Source organism: Lactuca saligna, chromosome 6 (assembly GCF_052625555.1).
Source record: "Lactuca saligna cultivar CGN05327 chromosome 6, ASM5262555v1, whole genome shotgun sequence".
Classification (NCBI taxonomy): Eukaryota; Viridiplantae; Streptophyta; class Magnoliopsida; order Asterales; family Asteraceae; genus Lactuca; species Lactuca saligna.
The window spans coordinates 92,341,749-92,355,390 of record NC_136422.1 but is presented as its reverse complement, the minus strand read 5'-3'; the positions used below and the strand labels follow the sequence as shown (position 1 = coordinate 92,355,390).

At 37.6% G+C, this 13,642-nt stretch overlaps 1 pseudogene; it reads right to left on the bottom strand.

The window, feature by feature from the left end:
* Nucleotides 1-4,010: 4,010 nt before the first annotated feature.
* The window catches only part of LOC145002784 (uncharacterized), a 52,113-nt pseudogene continuing 42,481 nt past the window's right edge, over nt 4,011-13,642 (bottom strand).

Genomic DNA, 13,642 nt, shown 5'->3' with positions numbered 1-13,642 from the left:
TGGACCCTCTGGTCTGATCTCAGTAATGCACAGAATAATATAGCATATATTACAAAGACAAAATGCATAATATCACATAACACAATATAAGCACATAGGACCCTCGGGTCAATAACTCAAAGAAGACCCTTCAGTGACTCTGTATTATCACTCATGTATGTATAGTGACAAGACTCACCTTGTAAGTAAAGTAGATATGTCTCGTACTCAAATCATTGGTCTAGCCTCCGCCTAACATATATCGTAACTACTGTAATTAATAAACGACCCCAAAGATGTTAGGCTAAACCCACTACTAATTCTCAGAAGGATAAAAGACCATTTTACCATTCCATGGCCTTTAAAGTCCACAGTTTGACCAAACCCTAAAAGTCAACCAAAGTCAACATCAAGCGCGTATGGTGGGTGTACAGCCCTTTACGCTAGGCGTACTGCATCGCCATGTATGCATCGGGAATCTTTAACACTTTGCTACGTGTATATGGGAGTACGTCCAACGTAATTCCTAGACTTACTTTTCCCACTCTCCTAGTCTTAATCCGTTAAGACCATAACCATAATCTCAGATCTGAACTCAGTAAGGGCTAATACTCCATAAAGTTAGTGACTTTAAGCCTTTGCATGGTTGAGAAAGTATAAAACCCAAAAACTCTCACTCTTTACTCACAAAAGTGCTCATATATCATTCATGGGGAGATTTTTGACGTCCAGGATCCCATTTTTATGAGTACACTCCAAGAGACACTTAAAGAGACATGTATTAGGCTCTGGAGTTCAAAAAACTCATAAAGCTTCAAGATTTGGGACATAAACCCTAAAATGAACCATAATATGCACAAATCAAAAGAATGAGAAATCTTTGACCTTGATACCTTCAAATGATGCACCAACCATAGGGAAACACATATCCAAAGCTTGGACTCCAACTCTATTGTCTTCAAAGCTCCTTCTTCACTCAAAGAATCGCACAAGAACACTTAAAAGTTTAAAATGGCCACTCAAGCTAGGAGAACAGAAATTAGGGTTTTAAGGGAGTTGAAGACTGGAAATGGTCACCAAAAATGAGGTCATCATGTTCCTTAAATAGGGACACGCCCCACAATTAGGGTGTTCATTTTGAGCATAGTACGGCCAGCGTAACCTCTGGTCTGTCCAGTATACTAGGTGGCTTCCACATACAAAACACACACATGAGTACGCTGAGTGTACACATGTGTATGCCCTACGTACTCAGCTACCACCTTTTCTCAATAAAGGGCCAAACTTGACAACTACAATAAAACAAGGGTTAATGATATATACCTGGTCTCGGGGTGTTACAATAACAAGTAAACAATTGCATAAATAATACTGACATTTAATGAAATAAAAAGCTTGGCCATTTCATTAATAGTTTACTGCTTGTACATAGTTTTGTGAAAATTGAACTTTAAGAAGGTCTACATCAAAGAGTAGCACCAACGATTACTCGCAAATAAAATCATGACGTGAGTAGGATACACCCTACTCACAGTGGCTAGTCCCCTGCGGGATATAAGATGAAGTCGAGGCACCCTATAACTCTGCTATCTGTCGATCAACTACGATCACTCTCTCCTTGAGAGTCGAGTGCCTCTCCTGCTACTCTCCATCCATCGAGTTCGGGCATCTGTGGCCTCAGCGTCAACCTTTAGTTCCACGATCCAGTTCGTCAATGCCCTCGTCTGGTCCATGAGGTGTGAGATTCATTGTCCCGTGAAGGAACGACCCTGTCTGCCGGACCCCCATGTTTGAGGTTATAGTAACGCGCTCCATTTCATAAGGAGAACATTGGTGCTGTTGTCGGCTCGACCTTTCCAAGTCTTCTGCCCATCGGGGCATGGTCCCCTGGTAGCCGAGTAGGTGTGCGGGAACCCTAGTGACGTAAGGATGGTTAATGACCTCAGATTGTACATCTGAATCTTCCTCTGGCTCCTCTTTGTCTTCTTCTTCCTCTAGGTCCTCCTCACCTTTTTTTTCCTCTAGGTTATCCTCGGGCTCTTCCTCTTCCTCCACTAGCTCCTCAGTACCCACCATGACCATTCCTAAACACATGTTGGTCATATCTCGCATGAATATAGTTGATCTGGCTATATTTATCCATGATAAGATTTCATAATTGTTTGGGCTTAACTGTAGTGTTTAACTCCTCTAAATACTTTTTATACACATCTTATTAGGACACTGCTTCTAATGTGCATGCATGTATATACTTTTTATGAAAATACTATTATTTTTTAGAAAGTATACTTATTAGTCAGATTGTTTTAGTCCCATTGTATTTATAGTTGTATATCTTATGTGGTTTGATATACTTAGTTCACTATAAACAATGATTTGATACAAATCTGTCACACCCCGAACCGGAACGGCAAAAAGTTCTGAGGATGGATGACGTCATTATATAGTATCATAACAACTGGATATAAAAGAATCAAAGGATTACAACCATTGCATTGAATATTTAATGAGTTTACGTTGTATTCAAATGTTGTTTACATGATATCAGATGCGTGTGACAAAAATGAATAACATGATGCGACGACGTCCCATCCACCAAAAACTATTATGGTTACTTATTTACTGGTTTTCTGAGAATACAAGTGATTTTGAAAAGTGTCAACAATTAAGTTGGTGAGTTCATAAGCATTTTTGTATGAAAAGGGTTTGTAATTGTTTAGTAGAAAAATGATAGTGTATAATTTTAGAAAATCCAATATTTTCTTAAATTGAGATGTAAGTCCTAAGTTCCAAGAGTCGTAATGTAAGTAATATTGTATTGTAGAATGATGTAATGAAGTTTTTGGAATGATATTCCTTAAATATCGATAGATTCAAGCGTAATAATGAATGACAAAGCAATAAATAGCAAAATAAAGAAGACAAAAATGGTTTAACCGGTGTTGAATGATTAAACTTTAACACCTCAATAGAGCTCGATTAAGAACTTCGACTATAGAGGTGTTTAGGGTTACAAAGTAATAAAGAGAATAATAATGACCATCATATCTAAGGCATACATGCATGCACTATAAATTACATAACCCTAATCTAAAATCCCGGATGGACATGCCCAATCCGGATATACAAAAAATGAGCCCATGACGCAACACAAAATACCTAACAATCTCCCCTTTTGCGTCAATGGAGCCGAGAGCTCAGTTCTATTGAGCAACCGAAGATTTCTTGACAATCTTTAACACGTTCGATATAAGGGCCAAAAGAGTTTGTCTAAAAGTAATGTACAACCGAATAATGTCTGTGAAATTATTCTTGTCTGGCTCTCTGTTCTGCTTACACCGATGAATGATATAAAGAATATGTTCCAAACACGCTGTTGAGAACAAATGCTTATCCAAGAGCGAATAAGAAATTTTCACCTTCGGCTCTTGTAAACATGACTGTAAGATTTGTGGAGTCGATTTGACCAAGTTTCATTTTGTTCACATCACCAGGTTTTCCAGTAGGCTTCACAGGTGGTATTTTCCTCGAAACGAGAGCCACCCCTTGATCCATTTTGGCAACTTCAAGGATATAAGAGGCCAACATCCTCTTAAGATGATTGAGAATCGGCTTACACTCCTTCGCACTTGTAAGCAAAATGTTAAACAATAAAATCAAATCATAAAGATTTAGATTGGGAAGATCTGCTAAGGAAATTGTATGGACTGAGTTGGCTGAACCCCTGGTTATTCGAAATTGAACATTCACAAACTTTCCCGCAGGAGAGGGTTTCATCACCTTGATCGTTGTGATCTTCTGTGCACTCCAAGTCAGGTACTGAGGTTGAACAAGCTTGAGATAGTAGTCAATTAGATCACGATGAACCTGAGGATGAGGAGAGGGGACTTCAACTGCAGAATCAAGATAGTGAAAAACAAATGCATTTCTGATTACAGGCATGTCGAATTGTGAGTCCCTTGTGTTGTCACAATCAAAAGAGACAATAGGTTCCAACCAATACATGTTTGGAAGCTCGATTGCTTCTTTGATCAGACACTCCCTAGTCCATGGAGGAAACCGAGCCTTTTTACACGCAAGAGCATCAAACTCTTCTTTCTTCTGTCGTTCCCTTTATCTACCCTTACAAAACAAAGGTTTTATCAATAGTTTCTTTATCTTCATCACTATCATCATTTTCATCAATAACACCATTCTTCTTCTCTCAACTACCAGAACTTGAAGCTACATTATTCTTCATTTCGATTTTAACAATCATTGGTTTCACAGTAGGGCGAACAGGAAGAGCTTGGGATCTACCTTCTCCCCCTTGTTGCGGAGGAACAATCTTCCCCGAAACACCCTTCATTTCTCGTAATAGTTCAATCACCAGAAGGAGCTTGGAGGTGAGGTGATATCTGATGGTAAGTGTGAGAATTGGATCACGAGCATGAACAACATTGTTCAGCATAGTAAGAACATCACCAGCACAGCTTCTGAAAACCTCACGCTCGGTCTTCAACAAAGCAATCTCCCGTTCCGATTTTGCAAGTTCAGCCTTCTGTACTTCAACTATAGTGGATTGTTGAGCAAGATCTTCTTAGAGTTTGCGTTCCAATGTCAAATCAGCTTGAAGTTTTTCTTACCGAGAATCAAACAATAGAAAAGTCTTATTGTTGGTTATAATATCAGAACCAACCGTCTGAAGCTTGACTTGCTCTTCTTGAAGTGACTGAGAAAGAGACTCAATGGAGGCATACAGCTTGGTAGTAGTTATATCAAAATGACCTTTGAGAGAGTCTAAGAAAACCTTGGAGTCCTGAATGAGTTCTTTGATATCAGATGTGGCTCTTCTACATAGAGAAGTAGAGTCTTCCACAATTGTCGTGGATTTATCAATAGATTCATGATATTGTTGTAGTGTTGTATTCATGAATGCTTTTAAAACAACATCATTATACTTCTTTGTTGAGTGAATCAGCATATCAAGCTTTTCATGAACACTATGCAAGTGTTGCTTGGTAAGCAGAGCAGTTTCATCTTCGTCACTTGGAATTCTATATGGACTGTAGTAGGTTGAATCGAATTCAAAGTTAGTGCCTCCAAGAACTGGACCAGATTCACCAGAAGGGTTTGGATAAATTGGCTCAGTTGTAACTTTTGGATTATCTTCAGACTTTGCCCGCACATCATATGTGTTGACTTGGACGGGAGATTCGGTTGTGATTGGGATGACCGGTGTAGAGGTGATAGTTGCTTAGGGAAAAATGGGTGTTGGTAATGGGGTTGTAGATATGGGTACGAAGCTAACAGGTGGAGATGGTGGAACAGTAGAAGTAGTTTGAGTTTTAGGAGTTTGAGGAATTAGGGCAACTAAAACTGGAATAGTAGTCTATGGTGGTGAAGGTTGAGGAGTGGGAACAGAATCATCAAGATTAACTTCTTGTGTGGGAGACCTAGGCGGTGTATTACCCGTTGGAGAACCTTCATGTTGATCTTCCTATTCCTCATCAACATTCTGCTCATCATCATTGTCAGAGTTGGAAGGGAAGGAGTCTTTGGTTTTCGGGCCATCTTTTTAACTTTCTTGGGAGCCGAGGAAGCAGCTTGTTCAGTTTTTCGCTTCTTGGATTTAGTTGGCTTCGAAGAAGGTTCGTTGGTTTCCACCTTCTTGGAATTGGCTTTCTTTCCTCACTTGGCTGGTTTCTCAAAATCATCCAGAGCAGCTTACATCTCAGGAGTCAATTGTCGAGGATTCTTGGGAGGAAGCAATATGTACTCAGCCATCACTTTTCTTTCAGCAGTAACACAATGATACATGGTTTTAGGAATTGAATCATTATGAAGAAATTTTGTTGGATCATCAACAATAATCTTCTTGATGTGAAAGGATGCTATTGAAGAAAGCACAACATCCTTCATGAAAGGGATCTGGAGAGAGTTGATAGCCCGACGGGTAACTAGGATCCAGAAACGACCACAAGAAACTTCAAAATGTTTGGAGGAGTTCAAACTTTGCACCAGTTGAGACCATATCAAGGAACCATCATCCAAGTTAATGTCATTGTAGATACCATAAATAATGGTCATAAAACACTTATTTGATCCATCAGATCCACCGACTCATTCAGATAGTCCCTTGTGAAGAATAGTGAGTAACCCATTTCATTGTGGAGGTAGACAGGATTTCTTGAACTTGGTGAATGTAGTAAGGAAGTCAGTGTAAACCATTTCATAAAACATTGTAAACAACTGAGTCGTTGTAATGAGGTCCAGAGAGATAACTGAAGCATCAACAAACCCTAACAAAGAGCAGAATCGGCCTTTTTAAATTGATGCCTTGTGATTAAAATTTTGAAAGTAGATCCTCTCCTTATTCATGTCATACATCACTATAGAGTATACTTGGGATAGTAGGGATATAGGAACGGATTCCACCTGTGTAAGAGTGATTACGAGTGGGGAGTATTTAATGCATTCAACAACATGTAACATGTAAGAATCATATAAGAATGGATTTAGTTGAATTATCATCTTATGATTAGGTTTGATGGTAAGCAATGATGACGATGCTGTTTGATCTTGAAGAGATGAAGATTCTACCATTGTTGATGTTAAGAAGAAGATGAACATTAATAATCACCTGTTGTATCAAGAAGGTAGTGATGTACAAGAGGTGTGAGAATCCTCTTTTATACCATTTCCAGGAGAGAGAAAAAATCGTCTGTAATGAGTATAATATCCCTGAAAATTCGCCTGAAAAATCTTGATTTGATAGCTGGGTTCCCTAGATAGACGTCATCACGCGTGGGTATAGGAACCGTTTCGAATTCACGCACCCAGTTCAATCCTTATCTAATGAATTGATGCCAATTCTTATCCACATATCATTGCTTCAAACCAATCTTCAATTTTCAGCCCAAGCAAAACATAACTTACTCTTTCACTTTAAAGCGACCACTTTCGCTTCAATTGTCAATAAAACAAGCCAAGAGTGACAAGAACTAGAATTTTGGAAAATTACAAAGAATTTTCGTGCGAGAGTGTGCCAAAGATAAAGAAAAAAAATGTATCGGTTGTGAGTGATGTCAATTAAGACATGAAGCAGATGATTCCTGACACAAATCTCTTCCTTCAAAGTCAGGAAATACTTGAAGTGCTTATATGGTTCCCCGAAACATACGATTGAGTGTTTTTTTAGAAACATCGAAAGGCTTCTTTTTATTTAATGGCTTTAAGGGATGTTTATCTTCAACCGAACTCCGATACTTAACGTAAGACCAATAGTTGAGTGAAGCACTTATGAGACCGATGTAGTTTGTTGAACAAGTGGGTTAGATATCATTTGTTGTGACTGAGTATGGAATGAAAATCTCAAAAACTAATATGGATATGTTGGGAAGAAATGCCTTGGTGTTAGACAATTTCATAAAGATCACGCAAAAATAAAAAATATTTCAATAGGTAACAAGTGAGATCTTGAATTTTAAAATTCACCGTCAATTCTTTATAGGTGTTGGATTTTGGGTCACACTTAACACGTGGTCTACGCATCAAAGATCATAGACACATATTTTGTGTAACCATAAACCTCAGTGATAATTCACCGTCAATTCTTTATAGGTGTTGGATTTTGGGTCTCATTTAACACGTGGTCTACGCATCAAAGATCATGGACACATATTTTGTGTAACCATAAACCTTAGTGGTAATAGCTGAGAGTCTCAATGGTTACATTGGTGAAACGAAATTTGATGAAGAATGTAGAGGAGGATGTTAAGAACCAGAAGTACCCCTACTATATGAAAGTGACGAAGCTGAAAACTCATAACTAATTTGAGAAGAGTAGGGTAGGTCATGACTTGAGTGAATGTAGCATCCTAGTTGGGAAAAAACGATATGTATAGGGACACTTAACTAGTTCAAATTAGAATTGTCATACCTGCCTTAGTTCCAAATCATGTTGCAACAATAACCTTGATTTTTCATACTCCCGATATTCGTGGTACCTAGTAAAGAAATAAACGAAGACAAACAAACCACACACAAGCAAAACAAAGATAATAACTACAAACAAAAGATAAAATCTTTTTGGTATTTTTAATTTTCTGAAAATTAATAAAATTAGAAAAACAAGCAAGAATAAATGAAAGAAGTTTTAGAAACTTTAGAAATAAAGATAAAAGGAAAAGTAAATCAAATAAAAGCTTAATAGAACATTTAGAATGTAAAAAGCCGAAACCAATCCTTTAAATAAATGAAGCAAATAAGTCGAGTGTTCGGTTCATTTCGGTTCCAGAAAAATCCGGAGCCAAAATAAGCCGAGCGTTCAGTTCATTTCGGTTCCCGAAAAAATCCAGAGCTGAAATAAGCCAAGAGTTCGCTCTAATTTTTAGTGAGAGGTTAGAGGTTTTGGTATCGACTGTGCTTCCATCATCCCTAAACCTTGCAAAATTTTATTGAAGGTTGTTTTTTGTAAGGCATTTGTGAAGATGTCAGCGAGTTGATCAAAGGACCGAACGAAATGAACTTCCATGTTTCCATCTTTAACATGGTCCTTGATGAAATGGTATCTTAGTGCAATATGCTTTGTCTTTGAGTGTTGCCCCAGATTGTGATAGATTCTTATTGCGCTTTTCAGAGTCACAGTAAACAGGTATTTTCTTCATACTTAATCCGTAGTCCCTTAACTGGCTTTGTATGCAGATTACTTGTGAGGTACAGGATGTTGCAATGATGTACTCAGCTGTGGCTGTTGAAAGATACACGCATGTTTTCTTCTTAGACTACCAGCTAACGAGTTTGACATCAAGGAATTGGCATCCACCAGTTGTACTCTTTCGGTCCAGATCGCATCCTCCAAGATCAGCGTCATAGAAGGCTTAAACAAAGAATCTAGATCTAGCAGGGTACCAAAGACCAAGAGACAAGGTTCGTTTCAGATAGCGAAAAATGTTTTTCACTGCTACCTTGTCAGGTTCTCTTGGATTTGCTTGAAACTTGGCACAATAAGAAACGGAGAACAAAATATCTAGTGTACAAGCCATTAGATACATAAGAGACCGTATCATTTGACGATAGAGTATTATGTCAATAGCAGGTTTCTCCAGGGATGAAGTTAACTTCATGCCAAATGCCATGGGAACCTTCACCTTTGAATCTCCTGTCATACCGAACTTCAGCAACAAATTCTTCGTGTAAGCATCCTGGTTGATAAAAATGCCTTCTAGTCCCTGTCTTATATTCAATCCAAGAAAAAAGTAAATTGGACCTATTGCGCTGATTTCAAATTTAGTCTCCATCAGCTTCCTGAATTCAGCTGTTAAGATAGGATCCGTGGAGCCGAAGATGATATCAACGACATAAATTTGAACTATCAATAAATGTTCTCCCTATTTCTTTTGAAAGAAGGTTGGGTTAACCGAACCTTGCTTTAATTTCGACATTTTAAGAAAGCGAGTTAACATTTCATACCAGGCCCTCGGTGCTTGCTTTAGACCATATACAACTTTATCCAACACATAGTAGTGACCAACGAATTTCTCATTCACGAACCCAGGAGGTTGTTAACCGTATACAATTTCTTCTAGTTCTCCATCTAATAAAGCACATTTTACATCCATCTGGAAAACTTTGAAGTTTTTATGTGGATCATATGCCAGAAATATTCTAACCGGTTGCAACCTTGCCACCGAAGCGAAGGTCTCCTCATAATCTATTCCTTCTTCCTGATAGTATCCCTTCATCACTAGCCGAGCCTTATTGCAAATGAAGTTGCCCTCTTTGTCCAGCTTGTTCCTGAAGACCCATTTTAAGCCGACCACAGAAGCATCCCTTGGAGTGGGAATCAGCCTCCAAACTCGATTACGTTCAAACTCATTAATTTCATCTTGCATAGCTTGTACCCAATCAACGTGATCAAGTGCCACATTAATCATCTTTGGTTTGATTTTGGAGACACACGAATTAAACATGCAGAATTCAACATGAGAGAATAGAGCATTTTGTTTCGCTTTCAATTGAGAGCGTGTGAGAACTCGCTCATATGATTCACCAATAACTTGTGTTTTGGGATGATCCTTTGTCCACTTTGTTAAAAGAGGGTAATTGGTGTCACACCCCACTAAAGCGGAAACATGAGGCGTGGTAGTATAAAGGGTTTCATAGCAAAAGTTAAAAGACAACACCAACCGTAGTATTAAAAATCATTACAATTTTACAATGGGTTTGAACAACTTTTAAAAGAAATTATAATGTAAATTGAAATACAACACATGCGAATGCTCCTAAAAGTGAAGTGTCCCTAAGTGGCACTTACTCGATGATTCCTGAAAAATCATGTAAAACGAGCGTCAACTATATAAATAGTTAGTGAGTACTCAAAAGTTTAAAAATAATATTGGTTTCATGAATCGAAATCAAAATTTTGATATAAGTTCCCATATATAAAAATATATTGCTAAAATGAGTAAATAGGTTTGTGTAAACAAAGTTCATTGTCATCACGAGAAATAAAATATGTTGCCCAAAAGAGATGCAACATTCATATCCTCATGGGAAATAAAGTTTGTTACTAAAATGAGTAATCAAGTTTAATTGTTACAAGGAACAAACAAGTCTGTTACTATAAGAAGCAACCAAGTTTGTTTCTAAAACAAGTAAATAAGTATTTAGTAACAAAAGTTTGTTGTTATAATGAGATACAAAGTTTATTGCTATAAAAAGCAACGAGTTTGTATGTGTATGAGCAAACAATGAGTTTCTATGAGACTTTAACCTAATTTCTACTTCGAGGTTAAGTGGATGATGTGTGTATATGCGACAATAGTCAAATTTGGCTCATGTCAAAGTCAAACAAAGTCAATAAGTCAAACCGAACAACTCAAATAGCCCTTGCGTATTAGGGTTTACGTTGTGTATTTACTAAAAAATCTGCGATTTTAATGAGAAAACATCATTTAAAAAATCCATGTGATTGAATTTTTCCTAAGCCTTAAATGCGGTAAACAATGAACCAAAGCAATAAAACACTAATCCACACTCATCGGGAGTGTCTAAGACACTAAAACATGGCTTAATGGGGTTTACGGACCTTGCATTGCGAAGCCGGACACTCGAAAAGGTCACAAACTAAACCTCTCTCAATTGTTTTCACTCTATCTCATCCTATTTGAAATCTCTCCCAAATCTCTCCTAAATCTCTCTCAATGGTTCCCATAACTTTTTGAAGTCATTCGGGTCATTCCGACCCTTAACCAGGTCAAAAATCGCTTAAAACAGAGTTAGAACGGGTAAAATACCATAAAAGACCCGAAACCCTCTATAGTCGACCGAGGCCTCTTAGGGCCGAAAGTCCTCTTAGGGACCGAAACCAAGAGAACCGAACCTAGCAGACTCGAACCCTCCCTTCCGGGCCCGAACCTCGCTCAAGGCCCGAACCCGAAATCTCGGTCCATTTCGCTCCATTTCGCCTCTCAGTTCATTTTGCTCCATTTCGCTCCTGTTGCTTTCGGACCTAACTGACCTTCTCCTCTTGCTGTTTCGCTTCATTTCGCCTCTCGCCCAGCCTCAGGAGGACCGAGCCTCCGCCCAGGACCGAGAGGTCTCGCTGGAAGTTCATTTCTTTCCGGTTTTCAACTACGACTTCATTTTAGCTTCGTTTTTCATCGTTTTAACGCGGGATTTTCACCCAAAACTTTATTTTAACATATAAGGCCCCTTAATTAATGGTTAATTACATTTTTGGGGATAAAACCTTATCCAAGAAGAGTGGGTGAAGTACAAAGGTTGAGTGTTGACTTTTCTTTGTATTATGACATAAGCAACCACCATACCCACTCCATGACTAGCCCACGCTCATCCCCACCATACCTTGTCACTTCCTTGTCCTTTTTACCTCTCTCACAATTCATTCCCACGTTTTTAGAGTTGGACATTCATCCTCTCTCCTCATTTTCATTCACTTGCTCTCATTTCACCAAAAATCCAACACAACTTTTCTCTCAAACTTTTTCTCTCTATTTCAAGACTCCAAGTCTGATATTCAAGATTTATTCTTCTCTTGGTAAGTATAATTCATCCTCCTTGTGATTATTACACTTCATTCTACTCAAATCATCGATTGCTTACACAAATTCCATCACTTTGATGTTAGATTCTCAAAAATCTTCAAGGCATCTTCAAGTGTTCTTGAGTTGATCACTTCCATTTTTCAACAATCATCTACTAAAACCACAGAAGGTGAGTTCATACCCCTACATTTTCATATTTTCCTATGTTTTAAGGGGGAGAATACAAGTCAAATCATCAAGAACACAACTAAATATTTCTAACAGCTTACATCAGAAAAGTTGGACTCCATTCACGGAATGTTTTGGTCAACTAAAACATTTTTGTTTTCAAAAATGTACAAGGTGCAAGTAGTTAAAGTTCTTAGCTTTAAAATGGCTACTTGCACATATCTATACGATTTTTCTACAATTTATGGTGATTTTTGCAAAACTGTCTATCATTTCAAGGACCAAACCGGACCAGTCTGTGTTTATGGACGTATTCACCTAAGTTGGAGGTCACTAAAAATCATGGAAAATTTTATGAACAAGCTAGACTCATTAACCAAACTCCTAGACTTTACGGATTCTGATTTGGATCATTTATGAAGTTTTTATAAGTTTTCAAATACCAGTGATCGAAGTTGTTCCAAACAGAAAAATGCTAATATATTATTAACACCATGTATCGTGTTGAGCAAGGCGTATATCCTTATGTGAATGTATGTTATTACAAAAGAATGATATTTTATCTTGGTATATGAACATGCATCAGTTAATAAATGGATTTTGATATAGATATACATATGAAATATAAAGGATAACACGATTGTTATAATCAAAGAACATCCATTTTACTCAAACAATTGAACGAACTACGTTGAATATAGATTACGTACGTTACCATTACTACCCTTGTTTTTTATAAACTATAATAAGTATGGTTTATGATACACTACATAACAGACTCATACAAAGATTGTACATTTATACAATAAGGGATTTTCATTACATTACACGTAAATTTGTTAAAGACTTTGTGAGACATTCGCTTCACACTTACCATTAAGTCCTGTATTGTAACCAGAGTCTCCTGGAGGGAGAGTGTGATAGTTATATATAGATCTATATTGGATTTTACAAACCCACACCTTAACTGCATGCAATAGTTAGACCGGCAGGTCTGGGGTGACAAATGTCATAAACATTTCCGACGTCTGAAGAACATCGTTTTAGGCCAACTAGGTCATAACATGGTTATAATGAATCACAGAAAGTATTAACACATAAGAATTTGTGGTAATTTCATTTAATCCAAACGCGTTTATGTCAATTTAAACACATATCATTTTCTATTAGTAAGAGAGGGTACTTATACATTTTGGTCTTCGGTTATAAGACTGTGTTACACAAATTATAAGGAAAATATCGGATTTTTCTGAAACAAACATGACATTTACAAGAGAAAGACTTTTATCAAGTTTGAAAACAAAAGCTTATGAACTCACCAACCTTTGTGTTGACACCTTTTCAAATGACTTGTATTCTCAGGAAATCACTAAACAGGTACCAAAGTGCATTTTGAGGATGGGACGTTAAGGCGTCAACATTTCATGTTTTGTTAACATATTGTA